This window comes from Geotrypetes seraphini, chromosome 3, assembly GCF_902459505.1.
Source record: "Geotrypetes seraphini chromosome 3, aGeoSer1.1, whole genome shotgun sequence".
Taxonomy (NCBI): Eukaryota; Metazoa; Chordata; class Amphibia; order Gymnophiona; family Dermophiidae; genus Geotrypetes; species Geotrypetes seraphini.
This window is the reverse complement of record NC_047086.1, coordinates 72,689,289-72,711,033: the sequence shown is the minus strand read 5'-3', so window position 1 is coordinate 72,711,033 and position 21,745 is coordinate 72,689,289. Positions and strand designations below refer to the sequence as shown.

At 40.7% G+C, this 21,745-nt stretch overlaps 1 protein-coding gene across 1 annotated transcript in view; it reads right to left on the bottom strand.

The window, feature by feature from the left end:
* CSMD1 (CUB and Sushi multiple domains 1) overlaps window positions 1-21,745 on the bottom strand; it is a 2,397,241-nt gene that overhangs the window by 1,688,046 nt on the left and 687,450 nt on the right. The gene's annotated exons all lie outside the window — the stretch shown is intronic.

Genomic DNA, 21,745 nt, shown 5'->3' with positions numbered 1-21,745 from the left:
GATAATCTTTTCCTGAAGAGACTACTCTACTGTTCCCCTTTCCTCACAGAGTTCACTCCAGCCTGCCACAACATCCAACCAATCACGTGACTGCTCCACCCCATCGCCTTAGCAACCTCCCTAATCATTTTTCTTTCTTACAAGCTCTGTCTGTTAACCCTTTCTTACCTCCTCTTATAAAATTGTCTATCCTTATTCTACAGATCCTTGATAACACCACATATATTCCCCTCACCCTCTGACCCCCCTCCCATTTTACCCACACCATCATTCAATAAATATTACCAGCCGGTGACATCAGCTCAGCTAATGTTATATCACACCAGATGAATCTGGTGTTCTTCTTTACTCCCCTGTTAAAAAGTGCTCACTGGCTACCTATCCATCACCGTTATCACTTACAAAATTGCTTTAATTGCCTTCAAAACTATGAAAACCAAGGAACCCACTTTTATCCATAAATACCTGATTCCACATGATCCTCTGAGAACCTTAAGATCTGCATCACAACATCTTCTTCATGTCCCATCCCTAAAAATCATTAGTACCCGTAGGGCTTCTTCTTTTCCAACGATAGCCCCAACAATATGGAATTTGTTACCATTATATTAAGGTCTGAACAGAATCTAGATAAATTTAAGGGTGGCCTCAGAAGCTTCTTATTTAAAGACGCATATGACTGTTAATTGGTCTATGGGACTTTTCTAGCTCATTTTCTATACTAAAATTTATTTTTCCCTTTCCCCATGTTATTATCCTTAATTGTTCTCTCTTTCTTTCAAATTATATTTCTCCCTATTATCCTATTGTCTCATGTAAGTAAAATTGTGTCATTAATAGTTTGTTAACTGGACCCCTTTTTAAATTTTTTACTGTAAAACGCTTAGAATTCATGATTAGTGTTTTATCAATTTTTTAATAAACTTGAAACTTGAAATAAAACCTCCTCAGATATCTTGCTCCAACAAGTCCCAAATTCATGAGACTGAATATATTATATATATATGAGCTTCTCCAGTCATTGGTCAAAAAACCTTCACTTTAAGTATAACACTATTGTAGTCTTCAAAAAAAATGGCAAAAATGTGTCTTTAAGTACAGTTTTCATAGACACAATCCCATATCATTTACAACTCACACCTATAACAGTTGAAAAAAAAAAAGCAAAGTCCGGCTGTATTCGCCACTGTTCAAAACTTGTTCAGTCTCTATTGATATAATTGCTAATGTGTTAAGCCTGGTGTCTGGTTAAACTCTCTCTGTTTTTTAAGCTTTGATATTAAATTCTTCACCATCACCAAGTGATTGCATGACCAGGTGATTGCATAGGCACGAGTCAGTTGCTTTAAATGTAGGCCTGTAAAACAATGTCCAACATTTAAGTCATCTGTACAAAAAGTAGATTGTGGACGCGTAGCCTACTGGTGATCGATATGCCGTAGGCACTTGTTTTGCAGGCGCCTACCGTGGCAGGTGCTGTTTCCAGAATCAGGCCCTTATTCTTTAGTAGTTTTCAATGTGAAAATGCATGTAGACATTCATTTTGATAGTTGTGTGAAAAATGTATTTCTAGTAATCCAGATGACTCCCTTGCACTTTTTTTTTGCTTATAATATACTTGGAAATAATATTAGTTTGGCCTTCTTATATTCTCCCTTAGCTTGCCTTATTAATCTTTCATGTCTCATTTTCAAATGCTTGTACTTTTTTCTATTTTCCCCATGAAGGCATTCTTTACAATTCTCAAAGGTTGCACAGTTTTATCATGCCAGAAGTTGTTTGCTCTTCCTATGACCTTGTATCTTGTGAAGTACATTTTATTTAGTCTCTCGAGAGGATATTTTTTAACAATCTGCCTGCCTTATACAAACCTTCAGCCCTTGTAATTTCTCTCTTTAGTTCTCATCTAATTTCCTTATTTTGCCATACTCCCCATTTATAATTATTGATCCTGCAGTAGTTTTATTTATTATTCTCCCTTCAGTGGTTATGTCAGATTTAATTGCATTATTATCTCTATTGACAAGCTATTAAGCCAGGTCTTTTTTATTTTTCACAGATCAAAGTAGCTTTCTCTCTTTTCTGTCTCTGGGTTGGTTATGCCATGAAAAAGTCATTATATCCCTAATACACCCTGATGAGGCTTTCACCCAATTGATTTTGAATTATAGTTGAAATATCTCATCTACACTGTGTTTCCAATTTTAGTAGCCTGTCTAATCTCAGTTAACATTTCAGAATCTGTTTAACCATCCGGGTAAGTATTTCCTCACTATTACATTACATTACATTTGTGATTTCTATTCCGCTTGTACCTTGCGGTTCAAAGCGGATTACATAAGAAGAAGCTGGACATTTCCAGGAGGGTACGTGACATTTAGGGTAAGACATAGTTACAGAATGAGTATAGACTTGGAACATTGGATGAAAGCAGTTATATTACATTACATATCAAATCTTGGTAGGTAATATGAATCGGTAGGATGAATTAGGTTTTTTTTTTGTTGTTTTTTTTGGTCGGTTGAGGATATGGTGTCAGGGAGTGGGTAACCTGGTCGGTGTATGTGGAAGAGGAGATTAGGTGTTTTGAATATGCTTTTTGAAAAGTAGCGTTTTGAGTTCTTTGCGGAATGCTTTGAAGTCAGATGTTGAGGTTAACAATCTGGTTATGGAGGGTTCGAGTTTTGCTGCATGCGTTGCTATGAGGTTATCGTAAAGCTTTTTACGATGAGTGCCGTTGAGTGGTGGGTATGAAAATGGTGTCAGTGTTCTTCTTATTCTGGGTGGAAGGTGTGTACTCATTCACTTCACACTTGGAATTTCCAATCTGTAGAAATTTCTACTGTACACTTTGGGGTAGATTTAGTAAAGTGTGCTACTAGATTAGGGCTTTCTAAGTAGGGCTTATTGTTCCTGGGTGTTTATAAATATAAGCATGTATTTTCAAGCTAATTAACTGGTTTGTTTTTTTAAGGGTACAAACAATCAATGATTATGGCACAAGGACTAGTGCTGAGTACCTTATACAGTGAAATCAACCATATATATTTGTGAAAGATTTTAGCACAGAAAAGGATGAATGGATGATAAAAGAAAAGCTGAGGGATGGGGGGGGGGGGGAAGGTCATTGTGCTATTCTAGTAGATTTTCTTAGAGATCAGACTCCACCGGTTACCCTTGAGGGAAAGAATGCTGGCCTAATGCCTAACCCTCAGTAAGCCTGGTTGTAGAGGCTCAGCATTAAAGATAATTTTAACAGCAACCTGTGAACTACATATATAATTTGCATATATTTGCTGCAGAAGAGAGCTGTTGACTAAAAGGCTTCTTTGGATCTGTTGAGGACCTTTTTGAGACTTAGGGGAGTAGTAAGTGGTAGAGAGGCCTGTAAAACTCTTAAAGTCAAGCCAAGTACACTATATCTCATGGGGGGGGGGGGGGTGAATCCTATCACTCTAACTGAAAAGCACTCCTTGAGGAGACCTCTGGCTGGTTTCAGCCTCTTAAGTTTGAGATTGAACTCTGAGGACTTTCTTAGAGATCAGACTCCACAGGTGACTCCTGAGGTTAATTCCCTCTCACTCATCCTAAGGCAGAGCTTTTTTGGCTCTTCAGCCAACCAGAAACATGCCATTGCTTTGGCAAGATTTTTCTGTTCTTTTTTTTTTTCTTCGAGGTGTAAGTACTTCTACAACCACAGTATGGCTGTCACCAAAGCTGCTGCTCAGGTTACAGCTTCTGTCTCTGTGCAGATAGCAAATGTTACCCAGGCAGGAGTGGTTCCATGTGCAAGCTGACTTCAGCTTGAATCCCTCATGAAGGAAGTAAAGGAACTGAGAGATTAGGTAGCAAGACTGAGAAGTATCCATGAGACTGAGAGGTATATCGATAAAATGGTTCATGAGGCATCAAAGAATTCCAGCAGTGGGGAAGAGGTTGTGCTGAAGGAAGACAGCTGGACTCAGATTACAGAACCCTACAAGATTGATACTGTGACTCTACTCACCCTTTAATTGAAGAACTGGTATGCTGCCCTGGAAGTGGAAGAGATGAGAGCATCCCAGGGAGAGGAAGGACCAAGGCTTGAAATCCCAAAAATTGCTAGATCCATGACCATTAGGAGGTGTAAGGTAATGGTGGTTGGTGATTCCCTTCTGAGGGGTACAGAAGCATCTATATGCAGACCAGACATTATGTCCTGGGGGGTATACTGTCTGCCTTTTGCCAAAATCCAAGATGTTATGGGGAGATTGGCAACACTCGTCAAGCCTGATGACTATTATCTGATGCTGCTCATCCACATTGGCACTAATGATACTGCCAGGTACCCCTGCAAATGTATCAAAAGTGACTTTGTGGCTCTGGGACAGAAGATGAAACAGTCAGGTGTGCACGTGGTATTCTTGTTCATCCTCCCTGTCGAGGGTAAGGGCCATGTCAGAGAAGCAAGCATCCTAGAAATGAATGCATGGCTATGTGGATGGTATAATCAAAGTGTTTTGGCTTCCTGGACCAAGGAATGATTTTCTAAGGGCTGCTGAGCAGGAATTGTATATATCAATCAAAGAAGGGATTTTGGCAGCAGGCTGGCAAAGATACTGAAGATAGCTTTAAACTAGAAGTGATGAAGCAGGGTGATCAAAGTCCCCGGTGAGTATAAGCTCTCAGGTAAGTAAATCACTGAATACCTCTACATCAGTGGTCTCAAACTCGCGGCCTGGAGGCCACTTGCGGCCCGCCAAGTACTATTTTGAGGCCCTCAGTATGTTTATCATAATCACAAAAGTAAAATAAAACAGTTTTTTGATCATATGTCTCTTTAGCTATAAATAACAATATTATTTTTAACACTTAGCCAAAAGGAAAGATTTATAAACTATAAAGAGTTTTGCCTCATGCAAAATTGTCATTGCTTTAATAAGACATTAACTTTTTTTTTCTGAGGCCCTCCAAGTACCTACAAATCCAAAATCTGCAAAGGGTTTGAGTTTTAGACCACTGCTCTACATGGTAAGGGAAAAGGGGGCAATGTCTGGAAAGCAGTATATACTAATGCTCAAACTATGGTAAACAAGATTCTGGATCTAGAAGCTATGATGAAAGAAAATGAGTTGGATATAGTGGTGATCACAGAGACGTGGTTCATGGAAAACTATGAGTGGGATGTAGTTATGCCAGGCGTTAATCTGTTCAGGAAAGAGAGGGTAGGAAGAAAAGGAGGGGAGAAGCATTATACATTAAAGATCATATTAAAGCCACACAATTGCAGGATTTGCCGGGCAAGGAAGAGGCACTGTGGATCAATTTGGAAACAGGGAATGGTGAATATATTTACATTGGTGTATGTGATATATAGGCCTCCTTCACAGATGGAAGAAGTGGACAGAGATTTAATATTAGACATTCAGAATGTATATCTAAAAAAGGGGACGTTTCACTAACAGGTGATTTTTACATACTGAATGTTGATTGCGATATCCCTATTGTGGGGGTCTTCTAGAAGCAGGGAGATTCTGGATTCTCTTCAAGAAGAACTGTTCCAGCAGTTGTAATGGAACTCAGGCAGGATGAAAGTGTTTCTGATGTTACAGTGGGTAATCACCTGGTTTAATATTAAGGCAGGTATAGAGAGGGCTCATTCAAAAATAAAGGTTCTAGACTTACACAAAAAACTAACTAAACTAAAAAAGCTAAGATTTGCCTCTTTGCGAATGATAACAAAATCTGCAATGGAGTAGACATCCCGGATGGTGTGAATAACATGAAGAAAGACCTAGCGAAGCTTGAAGAATGGTCTGAAATTTGGCAGCTAAAATTTGATGCTAAGAAATACAAGGTCATGCATTTGGGCTGCGAAAATCTGAAGTAATGGTACAGTTTAGGGCAGACATGGGCAAAATATAGCCCATGGGCCATATCCAGCCCGTTTAGTTTTTTAATCTGGACCGCCGACTGTGAGTCCTACATACCTCCCTCTAGAGCAGCGTCAGGCTGGCAGCACTCTAAACAGGCTGCTTCACGGCCTTCTTTTGTCGTGGCCTTCCATGTGCCGTGTTACTGATGACATCATCAGTAATTTGGCATAGGGAATTGCCTGACGAGAGAAGGCCATGAAGCAGCCTGTTTAGAATGCTGCTGTCCTGATGCTGCTCTGGAGGGAGGTATGTAGGGCTCATGGTCGGCAGGGTTCAGATGGGAGGGAAGGATGGAAGGTCAGCAGGGGTTTGGCTGAACAGTGGGGGCCAGGTGCTCAAGGGTTCTGCTACACAAGGGATGGGAGGGAGGGAAGGATGGAAGCTGGGCCAGGGTTGTGCTGCAAGAGGGAGGGAAGGATAGAAGCTGTTCAAGGGTTCTGCTGCACAGGGGGATGGGAGGGATGGAGGGCTAGAAAGATGCTCTTTGCCCACCCCTAGTTTAGGAGGTGAAAAACTTATATGTATGATAGAAGAGTGGGATTTGGGTATGATTATATGTGATGATCTTAAGGTGACCATATAGGTTGCAAAGGATAATGAAAGCTAGAAGGATGTTAGAGTGCATAGGAAGAGATATAACCAAAAACAACCAACTCTGTGGAGTGACGATGTTCCTAAATGGACTTTATTTGAAAGTCTCAAAGTTGCAGAGGTACACTGAAATCATCCACATAAAATAATTCCATTCACATAAAAGTAAATCATTCACATAAGAGCCTTAAAGGACCTAGTCCGCTAGGGATACAGGACCCAACACGATCCGCGTTTCGACAAAAAGTCTTCTTCAGGGGTCCGGCTCACCACACAATTGTTTCCCACGTACTCACCTTTATAGGACTCCCAGGGACCCCTGAAGAAGACTTTTTGTCGAAACGCGGACCATGTTGGGTCCTGTATCCCTAGCGGACTAGGTCCTTTAAGGCTCTTATGTGGATGATTTACTTTTATGTGGATGGAATTATTTTATGTGGATGATTTCATTGTACCTTTGGAACTTTGACACTTTCAAATAAAGTCCATTTAGGAACATCGTCACTCCACAGAGTTTTTTTTTTTTGTTTTCTCTGGATTTTCTTCTTTGTGGATATTTTGGGGTCAATTCCTTTTGTTTTTTGTTAGGAAGAAATATGGCCAGTAGGTTTTGATGCCCCTGTGTAAGACTGGTGAGACCTCATTTAAAATATTGTTTAGAATTCTGGAGGCCGCTCCTTCAAAAATATCTAAAAAATATGGAGTCGGTCCAGTAGAAGTGTACTAAAATGGTGCGTGGTCTTCGTTATAAGGTGTTTGGGGACAGACTTATAGATCTCAATATGTATATTTTAGAGGAAAGATGGGACAGGGGTGATGTGAAAGAGATGTTTAAATACCTACCTGGCATAAATGTGCATGAGTTGAGTCTCTTTCATTTAAAAAGAAGCTCTGGAATGAGAGGACATAGGATGAAGTTAAGAGGTGACAGACTCAGGAGTAATCTAAGGAAATACCTTTTTACAGAAAGGGTGGTAGATGCATGGAACTGTCTCCTGGAAGAACTGGTGGAGACTGTGGCTGAATTCAATAAGGTATGGGATAGCCACGTAACATAGAAACATAGAAACATAGAAATAGACGGCAGATAAGGGCCACGGCCCATCCAGTCTGCCCACCTCAAAGACCCTCCCCTACCTTTCTTTGTGAATAGATCCCACATGTCTGTCCCATTTGGCCTTAAAATCAGGCACGCTGCTGGCCTCAATAACCTGAAGTGGAAGACTATTCCAGTGATCAACCACTCTTTCAGTGAAAAAGAATTTCCTGGTGTCCCCATGCAGTTTTCCGCCCCTAATTTTCCACGGATGCCCCTTTGTTGCCGCTGGACCCTTGAAGCAGAAGATATCTTCTTCCATCTCGATGCGGCCCGTGAGATGTTTGAATGTCTCTATCATGTCACCCCTCTCTCTGCGCTCCTCGAGTGAGTATAGCTGTAATTTATCCAGCCTTTCTTCGTACGGGAGATCCTTGAGTCCCGAGACCATCTGGGTGGCCATTCTCTGGACCGATTCCAGTCTCAGCACATCTTTACGATAATGCGGCCTCCAGAATTGCACACAGTATTCCAGGTGGGGCCTCACCATTGACCTATACAATGGCATAATGACTTCCGGCTTACGGCTGACGAAACCCCTCCGTATGCAACCTATGATTTGTCTTTAAAGCTATACTAAGAAATAGGCTTAGTGGGGAGAAAGTGCTGTTTGCTGGTGTCTGCTGACGGTGAGTGGAGCTGTATTGCCTATACCTGTTCCCCCAGTCTACAGCAGCGTTTCTTTTTGAGTCCCCCAAGTGCCGCGAATCGGGCAGGCACAGAGAAGGGCACCTCTGACATCATCGGCCCTAATTCATCTGGCTCAAAAGCATTGCCGCTCCTGTGGCATGCGGCCAAAGGGCGTGGCCAAGGATCGTGCCCTAAGGGGCACACCAGGCCCCTTGGGAGCCCCTTGGAGCCAATTGGAGACAAGAGGAGCAAGGTTTGATTTTATGGTTTATATTGAGCTAGTTTAAGATAAATTTCTCTTGTTATATTAGTTCTTTATATGGAGAAGCGTAAAGGAAAGGTTAAAGCCTCCACCCTGGTGTTTTCAGGCCCAATGGACTACCACCTTTTGGTTGGAAATACCAGCACTTTTCAGCTGAATAAAGTTGCTCAGATATCGGGGACCTCATTGAGCTCTCCAGAGCGTTACCCATTTGATCTCCTCTAAGATACTCTGATTTAATACTTGTCTCTGCTCTTTATTATATTCCCAGAAAACAAAAAATTTCGGTAGAACAGGGAGTAGATCAACTGTCTACTATAGATATTGATTTGACACAATTTTTGGAAGACTCTCAGGATACGATTCAGACTAGATCTACTCTCTTAGTATCTTGTGTGAATGAGAGTGACAAGGAATTAATCATGAAATTATACTTTAAGAACAAATTGGCAATGTTTTGTGGAGCAAAGATTCAAATTTTTCCTGATGTGAGAGCCACTCAGCTCAGACGTAAAGCCTTTTTGGCTTTAAGGTCTAAGGTGATGAATCTTGGTGGAACATTTTTCTTAAAGTTCCCGTGCAAATGCTTGATTATATTTCAAAATAAGGATTATGTGGTTTTTGTTTCAATTCAATTAGAACAATTCTTGAGTCAATTTGATAAATGACCTCTTAGGTTAAATTGTTTTGGTTGACAGTTTTCAATCACTATGGAGGAGATAAATGTTTTTCTACACCAGGATATTTGAAGGATGTAATGATCTTTATTTAATTTTCCTTTAAAATTATTTTTGATGAGCAAATTTCCCCCTGTAGATGTGGGCTGGATAGGATTTCTGCTGTTGAGCTATAAATTGATTTACGTTTGTTGTTTTCTGTTAAGCTATTCCTATTTTCTGTATACTTGAGGGATTCATGATAAAAATTTTCAATAATAAAAAAAAATAGGCTTAGCACGTCCTTACATGTGACTTTCCATGAGCTAAGCTTATTTCTAGCATGACCATACAAGGCACCATTGAAAAGATCTCATTCAGTCCAACAAAGAAGAGGATGATGTGAAACCGTGACACAAGTTATTCCACACTTTTCTTGACACGACCTAGAAAGCTTTAAGAAAACATTGAGGCAAGCCTAAATACAAGGCATTGCAGTAATCAAAGATGGGATTCAATTTTCTAATTTTAGGGAAGGTTGTGTATATGTTTATGACCAATGCATATTTTCAGATCCAGAACACTATCCTTGCCTGTGTCCTCATTTCTCCCACAGCATGTCCCAAAACTTTGGAGTAGACAGAAAAACAATAATTAAAAGTATTACTACTACTACTGCTATTAATTATTTCTATAGCGCTACCAGACACACGCAGTGCTGTACAAAGCCTCAAAGAATAAGAAAACAGTCCCTGATTGGAAGAGCTTACAGTCTAAATAGGCAAGACCAGGGGTCCTCAAAGTCCCTCCTTGAGGGCCGAATCCATTCGGGTTTTCAGGATTTCCCCAATGAATATGCATTGAAAGCAGTGCATGCACATAGATCTCATGCATATTCATTGGGGAAATCCTGAAAACCCAACTAGAGGGACTTTGGGGACCCCTAGGCAAGACAGACAAACAAGATGTCAAGGATGCAGTTAAGGGGAACGGTATTAGTATTAGGGAGCATGCACGCACACACAACAGGTATGAAGAGAAAAAGCAGAATTTGAATGCATTTATTCTGTCTCTCAGTCCATTAATCTAATCAGAAAGCCATTATTCCTTTCAATTTTATTTATGTTAAGAAAAACAGAGTGATCTAGAGAGCATCAGTACAGATTTTTTTTCTGAAATTTGTCAACTATCTCATTAACCACTTTTGGTATATAAGGTGACTTCTGCATTTATTAAGTCATTTGCTTATCAATATTTCATATTCCTGTGATGCTTTATTTATATTAAAAGATTTATTTTGCCAATTTTAAAATTTGAAGGATAACATCTATCAGTCTAAATATAAATAATATTACTTTTACAAGAAAATCAATCCTATATTTTGCATATATGCCCTGATTCTGTCAACTTTATCCTATCTTTATCAAAATAATGAAACCTTTTGTTGCTGTTGAAAAAAGCTATTTTGTTTATTTTACCTTGCAATTATGAGAAGTCAAAAATATATAACTCCACAAATGTTGATGAGAATTTGCATTTGCGTCATAATAATATCACTTATAAACCACTATTTGTGGGGAAATATATCAACTTGGGCTATATCATTAAAATGTGTTATTGTACTGTTAATCTCAGTTAGTAGCAATTTGGTCTCATAGAATTAAATTGGGCCTATTCTAAAATAGCACAAGTTAGTGATAAAATAACATTCTTAAAAGTAGTCCACATTGATAACCCCCCCCCCTTCCCCTTAGTGTAAAGAGTTTCAATCTTTGGTAACCAGAACTAATATTATGATGTCATAATGCCTAATTCCACCAATGCCTTAGAGTCAACCTCAACAGTGATGTCACAATGGCTTGATTGCCCTGTTCCTGGCTCACTTTTAATACACACAACAGTGAATTTGATTTCTAGTGACATTTCTTTTCTTTTTAATTAAGGGAGGAAGATATAATCATTAAGCCCACATTGATAACTACGCCCCTCAGTCTCAGACTCCTTTTTTTGCCCACTTGGCTTTGATAGTGATTATAGGTTTAGAGACAAAGGGAGAGTGATTTAGAACATAAGAACAGCCATATTGGGTCAGACCAATGGTCAATCTAGCCCAGTTTCCTGATTCCAACAGTCCTATCCAGGTCACAAGTACCTGGCAGAAACCCAAATAATAGCAACATTCCATGCTATCAATCCAGGGCATGCAGTGGCTTCCCATATGTCTGTCTCAATAGCAGACTATGGACTTTTTCTCTAGCAATTTCTTAAACTCATCTACACTAAGTGCTGTAACCACATCATCTGGCAGCAAATTCCAGAGCTAAAAAAAAATCTTCCTAGATTTTTTTTAAGTATTCCCATGTAATATTATTGAGTGTCCCCTAGTTTTTGTATTTTTCAAAAAGGTAAATTCATTTCTACCCATTTTACACCATTCAGGATTTTGCAGACCTAAATAATATCCCCCTTCAGATGTCTCTTTTCAAGTTGAAGAGCCTCAATCTCTTTAGTTTTTCCTTATACGAGAGACATTCCATCTCTATTATCATTTTGGTCGCTCTTCTTTGAACCTTTTCTAACTCGGCTATTAAGGGCATTTTCAAAACTCTAAGACGTGCAATAAACAGCATAAATCGGCACTTGGATGTCCTAATCGCCAGGATGTCCAAATGCTAATTTTTGAACCTGTCTTTCTGGATGTCTTTCGAGGCATCCGAGCTTCTGTGCATCTAAAACTAAAGGGGGTCATGTTGGAGGTGTGTTCTGGGTGGGCTATGGGCAGGCTTTGGGTGCGATTAAACTTGGACATCTTCTGTGACAAACTTTCTGAAGACATCTTGGACTGAACTTAGACATTCTGAGCTAGACCTGTTTTCAAAGCATCTAAGTGCCAAAAAGGTATCCAAACTGCCTAGCTGTCCACTGGAGAAATTATGTTATGACCCTCCCCACACTCCCCCAAGTGATCAATAACCCCCTCCCAACCCATAAAAATCTGAATGAAATAGTATATATCTATCTCTAGAACAGCATCATCTGGTATGGAAAAGCCTAGTAGAGCAGCATACAGGTGTCTTAATTAGCCTGGTGGGTAGTCTAGTGAACCATAGAGAGGATGACTGAGGCACATAAGCCACTCTAACCACTACATTTATGGTGGAAAACACAATACCACTAAAATTACATACTGGTAAGCCTGACTACAGTACCAAGCAAAACAGTGGAACATACAAACAGTGGAACACACAAACATAATTTAATGGGACAGAGTTAGAATGGGTTCAGCCAAGGGAGGTCTTGCCTCACCAATTTGCTTGACTTCTTTGAAGGATGAATAAATAAGCTGGTTGATGTAGTGTATCTAGATTTTCAGAAAGATTTTGACAAAGGGATCTTTTATTAGGGCCTTAACGCGCGGAATAGCGCGTGATAAAATGCAACATGCGCTAGCCGCTACCGCCTCCTCTTGAGCAGGTGATAGTTTTTCGGCTTGCACGCGCTAATCCGGAGTGTGCGCTAAAAACACTAGCGCACCTTCGTAAAAGGAGCCCAAAGTTTCTTATGAGAGGCTCCTGAGAAAATTGAAAAGTCATGGGATAGGAAGTAATGTTTATTTGTGGATTAGGAATTGGTTATCAAGAAGGGTATATAGTGGAGTGGTGCAGGTATCTGTTCTGGGACCAGTGCTATTTAACTTATTTATGAATGATCTGAAAATTGGAATGACAAGTGAGGTGATTAAATTTGCAGATGAAATTAAACTGTTCAGTTGTTAAAACACATAAAGATAGTTACCAGATGCTAGTTTCCACCTTGGAGGTCAGCGCCCAAGAAAAGGTCTGGGTGTCATTGTAGACAATATGCTGAAACCTTCCACCCAACAAGATGCTAGGAATTATTAGAAAAGGGATGGTAAACAAGACTAACAATGTTATAATGCCTCTGTATCAATCCATGGTGCGACCTCACCTTGAGTATTGCATTCAATTTTGTTCGCCTTATCTCAAAAAACATATAGCAGAGCTAAAAAAAGATTCAAAGAAGAGTGACCAAAATGATAAGGGGGTAGAACTCCTCTTGTATGAGGAGAAACTAAAGTGGTTAGTGCTCTTCAGCTTAGGCTGAGGGGAATTATGATTGAAGTCTACAAAATCTTGAGTGGTGTAGAACGGGTACAAGTGGATTTTTTTTTTTTTTTACTCCATCAAAAATTACAAAGACTAGGGGACACTCAATGAAGTTACAGGGAAATACTTTTGAAACCAATAGGAGGAAATATTTTTTTTTTCACTCAGAGAATAGTTAAGCTCTGGAACACATTGCCAGGGGATGTGGTAAGAGCAGCTAACATAGCTGGTTAAAAAAAGGGTTGGACAAGTTCCTGGAGGAAAAGTCTATAGTTTACTAGTAAGACAGACATGGGAAGCCACTACTTGCCCTGAATCGGTAGCATGGAATGTTGCTATTATTTAGGTTTTTGCCAGGAACTTGTGACCTGAATTGGACCTGAAGATGGGATACGAGGCTAGACCCAGTAAGGCTATTCTTATTTTTTATGTTATACTATTTAGGTGGCACCTGCACCCATAAAGGCTATAGGGGTGGTATATAGGTGGGTATATTAGATTTTGGGGGAGTTTTGGCAGGCTCGGCATATATTTTAAGGGGTATATGGTGAGATGTACATGTGGCACCCTTTATGTGACGTTCATAGCAATGCCCTCTAAGGTGCCCCACTGCTGTGTTAACATTTCTTTATGGTCAGTCCATTACAATACTGGCCTTCTCACATCCAAATGGTCTGGATGTTTTGAACTTGGAAATTTTTGCGGTCGAAAATGGCAAACAAAGTTGGACGTCCTAAGGATAGACATCCTGGCAGCTAAGATGTCTAAGTAGGCAATTTTTTGTTAAAGATATATCTAGTGGTTTTGCTGGTTTAAGAAAATGTTGGTGCATTTGTGCCGATGCCTGATCGCAGTAAGGGTTTGGGTGGGTTGGTGAGCTAGAGGGGGACAATGCCGGTTCACAGGGGGGTGATGCCGGTTCTCGGAGGTAGGGTGGTAGCGCACCAGTGGCCTCGGGCTGGGGGGTCTTTTTGGGATGTGGTGGGCTGGAAGTGCGCCAGTGGCCTCGTGGGTCTTTTTGGGATGTGGAACGAATCATGTGAGTTTCCCTTACTTTTTATGGGGAAACTCGCTTTGATATATGAGCACTTTGGTTTACGAGCACCGTCCGGCCAGCAGGCCCGCCTCTGTCCAATGGCCCTAGGTGGGTTGGGCAGGGAAGGGATGGGACCGCCTCCTTTGCACAGAGGTGGGCCTGCTGGCTGGATGGTGCGAAGACCCATCCGGCCAACTTGGCAGTAAGCTTGAGAGGGGTTCCAGGGTGCGGGGGTTTGTTGTGGGAGTCCAGCAGGAGGGGTTGGGTACTCTCCTGCCGGCGATCTTTGGGGGGGGCGGGTTCTTTCGACAGGAGGTGTTGGGCACCCTCCTGCCGCGAACGTCGGGGGGGTTGGGGAGACTGGCAGCCGTAGTTGTGGCCGCTATACTAATCGCGGCAGGGAAATCCATTTCTACGATAAAGTATAGCGGTCACGTTCTATACAGAATCCAGGCCATAAACCCGATTCTGTAACCGGCATCTGCAACATGGATGTTGGTTATAGAATCGGGTTTACTTTGGGCGGGTTTTGTTCCGATTTTGTATAGGATGCCCGGGACGGGCGTCCTATGCAGAATCCAGGCCTGAGCGCCACTGGCTGAATAATGGGCCCTTTAAATTTTGTTTAGGTACCTGTTACAAAGTGTTCTCACATTAAATAATCCCTTTAATACACCAAGCTCTATTCATCTTATTATGATTTATAAACCCAGCATCAAACATAAATTCATCTTTCATTCTTAAAATCAGACTCTAGTAAGATGTTATAGATTCAGCAGCTTACCTTTTCATCTAACATAAGTACAATAAAATCCTGTTTTAAATTGCAGGTTTACAGCAGGAAATAAAACAAAAGAAAAAATATTTCTTTCAGTCTTATGTCTAATGAACAATTATAACCATTTTTGCAGTTATATTTTTTAACCTCCCAATAGCATCTGGAATATCGCCAGGCACTTCAATTTTTCTACATTTCATCATAACCTTGACAGCAAAATTAGCATTGTGGCTATAAGAAGAATAAATCCATCTGTGAAATAAATGCCATAACAAGGTGAAAAAAAAAAACTTTTAGCTTATTGCAGTACTTTGTCTATGTGTGATTAAATGTGATGATTGCAGTCTTTTATCATGTAAAGTCGCATAGACATCTTTACAGTACATTACATAAAGGCACAAATGCAATCATTGTACAATTGCTATCATTGGATCCCAAGTGCTTTTTATAACAGCTTCTATTCATAGATTTTGTGCTTCCCACCGTGCAAAGAATGAGAGGTTGGTAATCGCTGACCCGTGTCATAAAAAATGTGAAAGTTTGCAGCATATGCCTAATAAGGACCACCCGGGAAAATGCTATTCCAGAAGTTCTACACTAATTACTATGGCATAATGGAAAAAATATATTTTATGCCCATTGAGTATTCATCATAGCTGTTTATTGCCTAACTATGTGATATTTTTATTAAAGGATTTATCAGCATCACTAGTTATGTTTCTGGAAGAGAAAATATTTTGTACTTGACTTTGGTTTAATGAATAATTTGTGCACTGCCTATCAAGCCAAAAGCAAAACAAAGGGGTTTATATTACAATACATAGATAGATGAAAGAGAGAAAAAAATAAGCACATCAAGGCAGTTTACTTTATATGAAAGGCTGTTGAATGGTTCTCGGCCCAACCAACAAAATTAGAGCAACCTCCAACAAGGGCTATACACTTGGTCCAGCAATTTTCCGCTTTCTTTGTTCCGTATTTTCCTGACGGAATGAAAAAAAGTAAAAAAAAAATCAATGGACTAAACCCCCTTATCGGACCAACACCATTGTTGGTGGCTGCCTTAAAAGCAGCCACTGTACGGTTACCATATGGCTCCAGAAAAAGGAGGACCGATTGAGACATCCGGGTTTTACTTCCATTGCTTTCCATGGAAGTAAAACTTGGATGTTTCAATCCGTCCTCCTTTGCCTGGACCTATATGGTAACCCTAAGCCACTGGACCTATATGGTAACCCCAAGCCACCGATAGCATGCAAGTCACAGGTACAGAACCGTTCCTCTGGCAAAGGTAGTGCTACAAATGTAGACCAGGGTTTTTCTGGCCTACATTTCTAGTACCCACCATTGATGTTTCAAGTTCAAGTTTATTTGTTATTTGATTAATCGCCTATTACAATTACTAAGCGATGTACACATAATAAAATAAATTTCTAAAATGTACATAAAATAGGGAGTAACGTTAACAAGGGTATAAAATCATCAAAAATAAACTAATTAAAACAAGGTAAATAATACAAAAACAAGCAAACAATAGGACAAAAAGTGGAGGAAATACAATGTTCGATAGGAAAGAATCAACAGTTAAGGTAAAACACAAAAGGAATGGGAGGACAAATAAATAATTGAAGATCTAAAATGCATAAAAGAGCAAATGATAAAAGAGTAATTAACATTTCAATTAGGTATTGAACGCATCTTTAAAAAGAAAGCTCTTAAGTTGGCTTTTAAATTTTTCCAAATTCTTCTCCTCTCTTAAATAAAGTGGGAGTGAATTCCAAGTCTGTGGCGCTGTTACAGTAAAAATGAATTGCCTTCGAGTGTTAATAATTTTAAGAGAAGGAATGACCAACAAAAGTTGGTCATTAGATCTTAAAAATTTAGGAGAATTATATGGAATTAAAACTTTGTAAATAAAAGCAGGGGTTTTATATAATAGTGATTTGAATGTGAGTAAAGATAATTTATATAAAATTCGGTATGATACTGGGAGCCAATGTGCCTTTTGAAGTAATGGAGTAATGTGGTCGAACTTCTTAGCCCCCATAATTGTGGCACTTTAGGCTGCCTAACGCCACTTCTGGTGTTAGTCATGCCCACAGTGGCAGAAGCCTAAAGCACCTTTGGAAGCACAATTCTGGTACTGAATTTTTAGGCATAAGAACATAAGATTTGCCGCTGCTGGTCCATCACACCCAGCAGTCTGCTCACGCGGCAGCACTTAGGTAGGTGTCTTGAAATAGTTAAAAATGTCGTTTAAATGGCATTTGTAACTGAGCTCGGGCACCTGCCGGCACTTAAAAAATTGGTGTTCCTACGAGCGGCAGGAGCAGCGCGGGCCATTCAGCGTGGCTCTCTGCGCTAAAAACTGCAAGCGCAGTTTGAAAGAAGAGGCCAATAAAGTTAGGTGCAAAACTGTGGACTTGTTAGCATTATGTAACCGCAGTTCCAGGCAGAGCTGCCATTATAGAATTTGCATCTAGCAAGCACCATCCAACCACCTAAATTTTAGTGTTATTTCTTGAATCTACCTCTGTTTGAATAATAGGTTACTCTCTTTGAGTGACAGGATATATTATTGAACAAAGATATTTCTCGAACCCCCCCCTCCCATCACCAAATAATCAAATACTTCCATCCTGTAATTGATACTGGTTGTTTTTTCTTGACATTTACCACCCTGCATTGGTTTTGTACACTGCTTTGTTCTTGATTGTAATGAAAGGAACTGTAGGACTTAGGGATATGTAACAATCATTGCAAAGTAAACCGCTTCACCGCATTATTCTGTCCCTTGCATTGCATTTTGCTCTACAAGTCTCTCGCACTGCTTTCTCCACTATATAAATATCTCTGCTGTATATGTACAGTCTCCTGCATGGTAAATCTACATTGTTCTTCGCTGTATAAACACCTTTACTGAATATGTACAGTCCTCATTGTATCTTCGCTGTAAATGTACAGTCTCTTACACTGTAAACCGCTCTGAACTATTTGTGGTACTGCGGTATATAAAATAAAGTTATTATTATTATTATTATTATATATTGTTTGAGCGATCAAGTGCACTAATGATGAAATTGCCACCAAAATGAATAAAATAAAAAATTCCTTAAAAGACATGACTACTAAACAAGAAGAAAACATGTTGGCTTGCAAACTCCTAGAATTCATGGTGTTTTTGTTTTTGGGGGTTTTTTTGGGGGGTGGGGGGAGGAATAAACAGAACATCTTCAAAGTCCTACTGCAATGAAATACAATTTTCCACTTTCATATTGCAAGGTTTAGAAAACATGTTTTAACATGATACGCTTATCCTTTTAGTTTAAACATAGCTTTAAAGACAACAGGGAGGCATAATTGACTCACATTAGAGACACTTTTAAAGGATTGTGATGGTAAGAATCAACATCATCTTTTATGTAATTATGACTAACACAACAGGAAAGATATTTGCTAACACTCAATGCCCTGCTGGGACAAATTAATGTCCATAGGCTATTTGAAAAGTCCTTCACTCACCAGGACATTAACAACTGGAAATCTGTAGCCTCAGAGGTCATTAGCACCATTCTAAACTCTAATACTTAAAATAGTCCAAAGAGGTATCAACAGCCAAAATAGTTCCAGATTTGTAAAATGTCTGGGACAAAAAAAAAATGGCCAATACCAAGGGAATAAGATAACCAGAGATTAAGTAGGATTACTGAGAGCAGGGAAAACAGGGTAAATAAAGCAACTTTACAAAATGAGTGAGCCAAGAGTTACTTTAGGTTGCCAATTCCTAGATCATTATGCTCAGATAAACTAAAATTTAATATTTCTTGTCACAATTTAACATCTTTCCAAACTGTCATGAAAAATATTCTATATGCGTTTTGAGGAGACCTCTGATGTAAATATAAAATTGGCTACTGACCGGATAGATCAGAATTTCTAGCAAAATAAACAATCTACAACTACAGTGGTACCTCGGTTTACGAGTGCACCGGTTTGCGAGTGTTTTGAAAGACGAGCAAAACATTTGCATAATCGGCGCCTCAGAAACCGAGCGTGGCTCGTTCAGAACGTGAACTCGCAGGCCTTGAGCATGCGCAGATGCTCAAGGCCCAGCAGAAGACGAGGACGATCTTCGGGCACCGGCACCAAGCACATGACATGCTGGTGCCGGTGCCCAGATGACTGTAAGAAGCGGTGGGGGGAGGGTGCCCGATCGCGGCGACGGGGTGCCAGATCGCGGCGGTGGGTGCCGGATCGTGTCGGGGGGGAGGGGTTCCGAATCGCATCGGGAGGGTGCTGGATCACGTCAGGAGGGGTGCCGGATCGTGGGGGGAGGGTGCCGGATCGCGGGGGAGGGGTGCCAGATCGCAGGAGGGCCTTCGGGGGGAGCAGTGCCGGTTCTCCATTACTTCCTATGGGGAAATTCGCTTTCATAAAAGAGCATTTTGGATTACGAGCATGCTCCTGGAACGGACTATGCTCGTAATCCAAGGTACCACTGTATTTTGAACTGTATTATCTCCAAAACTAAGTTTTGATGAATAGAAATTGATATTAAAAGCAAGAAACAGAGTATAACAAACACACTTTCATATAACTATGAAATTACAACTGAAAATTTCAACTTAGGAAAATAACCTATAATAGGGTTACAAAATAATAGCCTAAGGGATCTTGCCAATCAGAATCTTAAGACACTCCCAGTGCATCCCAGAATGCACTATTAGATGGGCCTAAGATTCCAGTTGGCCCAGGTGCCTAAGGCACCTCCTACAGGAGGAGCTGTAAGCGTCTGAGCCAATAAAGCCCTTAGGCCCCCCTCCCTGGTGCATCCCATGATACACCGGGAAGAGGCAGGACAGCCATTGCAGCGGAGGCAGGCCTGCCGGCTGGATGCAGGCAGGAGCTGTCCGGCTGAACATTGATTCAAAATTAAGTGGGGGATCCCAGGGGGGTCCGGATGGGGTTAGGTGGGGTGGTGATGAACTTTTGGGGGGTTCCAGCAGGAGGGATTTGGCAATGTATGGGGTTGGGTGGGGTGTCAGCAGGAGGGACTCAGCATCCCTCCTGCCGGTGATCATTTGGTGGGGGCTTCCAGCAGGAGAGATTGGGCATCTCTTTTGCCGGGGAACATTGGGGTAAGTTCAGGGATGCCGGGTAGGAGGGACTGGGCATCCCTCCTGTTGTGATCATTTGAGGTGGGGGATGGTTCCGGCAGGAGGGATTGAGCATCTCTCATGCCATGCGATGTTCGGGGGGGGGGGGAGGAATTGGGCATCTGTCCTGCGGTAGTCTTCATGGGTGGGGGAGGGAACAGGTTGCCACTAAACTTATTATGGCAGCAAGATCCCTTGCCGCGATAAGTTCAAGGGCAACCTGATTATTTAATCGGCATCTGTAATTGGGTTCTTAGGCAGGCATAGGCACAATTCTGTATGGTATGCCCGTGTGCAATTCTCACCTTCTGAGACCGCACATCCTATATAGAATCCAGGCCTTAGAGCCTGATTCTCAAAACACTCATCTTGATTGCAGGCAGTGGTAGGAGTAATACTACCATCTGGAAGTCAATTGGGACTGTAATAGATAAAGGGGTTTTCCCTCCCTCATGCAAATGTTATACCCTGGATAGCAAGAGGCACTAATCAAATGTGGAACTACAGGTTCCAGCATGTACTGGGCTATTCAGTCACAGGAGCAAGACTCACAAGAAAGCTTTATTTTTACCCAGGCTGGGTTTATTCTGGATAGGTCTCTGAGGGAGAAAGAGGAACTTCCAAGATTTTCCTAGAGATAAGCAGAGGCAGGCCTTGGGAAAACTCGCTGGCGCCTGTATGTGCTTGGCTGAGGTAAGCCAAATTCATTCTTTTTCATGTGAGTCAAACAATAAAGCGAAGTGTTTTTGTTTCTGTGGGAGGTGTTTGTGTGTTAATTGTTCCTAGCAAGCCAGGCTAGCCTGTCAAATCAAGCTAGTCTATCACAGGGATGCATGTTTTTTAAAACAGGTTCCTCTCAATAGGAACCCTATATTTGCTGTCTGCTACTACGTCCTCCTCACAATTGTATCCAGCTTCCTGCCCGATGATTTTCAATGTAATATGAAAATAAGTTAATTATTTTCAATAACCTATGTATATTTTTCTCCTAACCATTTTGCACCTTTTAATTCACTGACCGCTTCATGTTCTCTTATCTATTTATACTCTGTAATACGCTGATTGTACAGCTTATCTTCATTGTGAACCGCCTAGAAGTCGCAAGATTATGGCGGTATAGAAAAATAAAGTTATTATTATTATTAAGGCAGGACACCTACATTGTAGGCCTCTGTAGCATGGCTTTGGAGATGTGTACCCATGCTTAAGCACACCCAAGGTGGGTTGTGGGCATAGTTTTAACTGGAAGTGGTCTTGGGTGGGTTTAGCATGGGTACACATCTCCGCAGATGCAAGACAGATGCCTTAACCCCCAGAGACCCAAATATAGAAAAAAACGTAAAAAAATGTTTTCGAACGTTCACATGTTGTTATAGGAGGCTTGTGATCCCTAAATCAGTGTTTTTTTTTTTTTATTTTGACATTTTAGTAACTTTTGGGGAGGATGTTGTAAAATTGCAACGCTGGGCCTGTAAGGTAGCAGAATTTCAATAGTGTC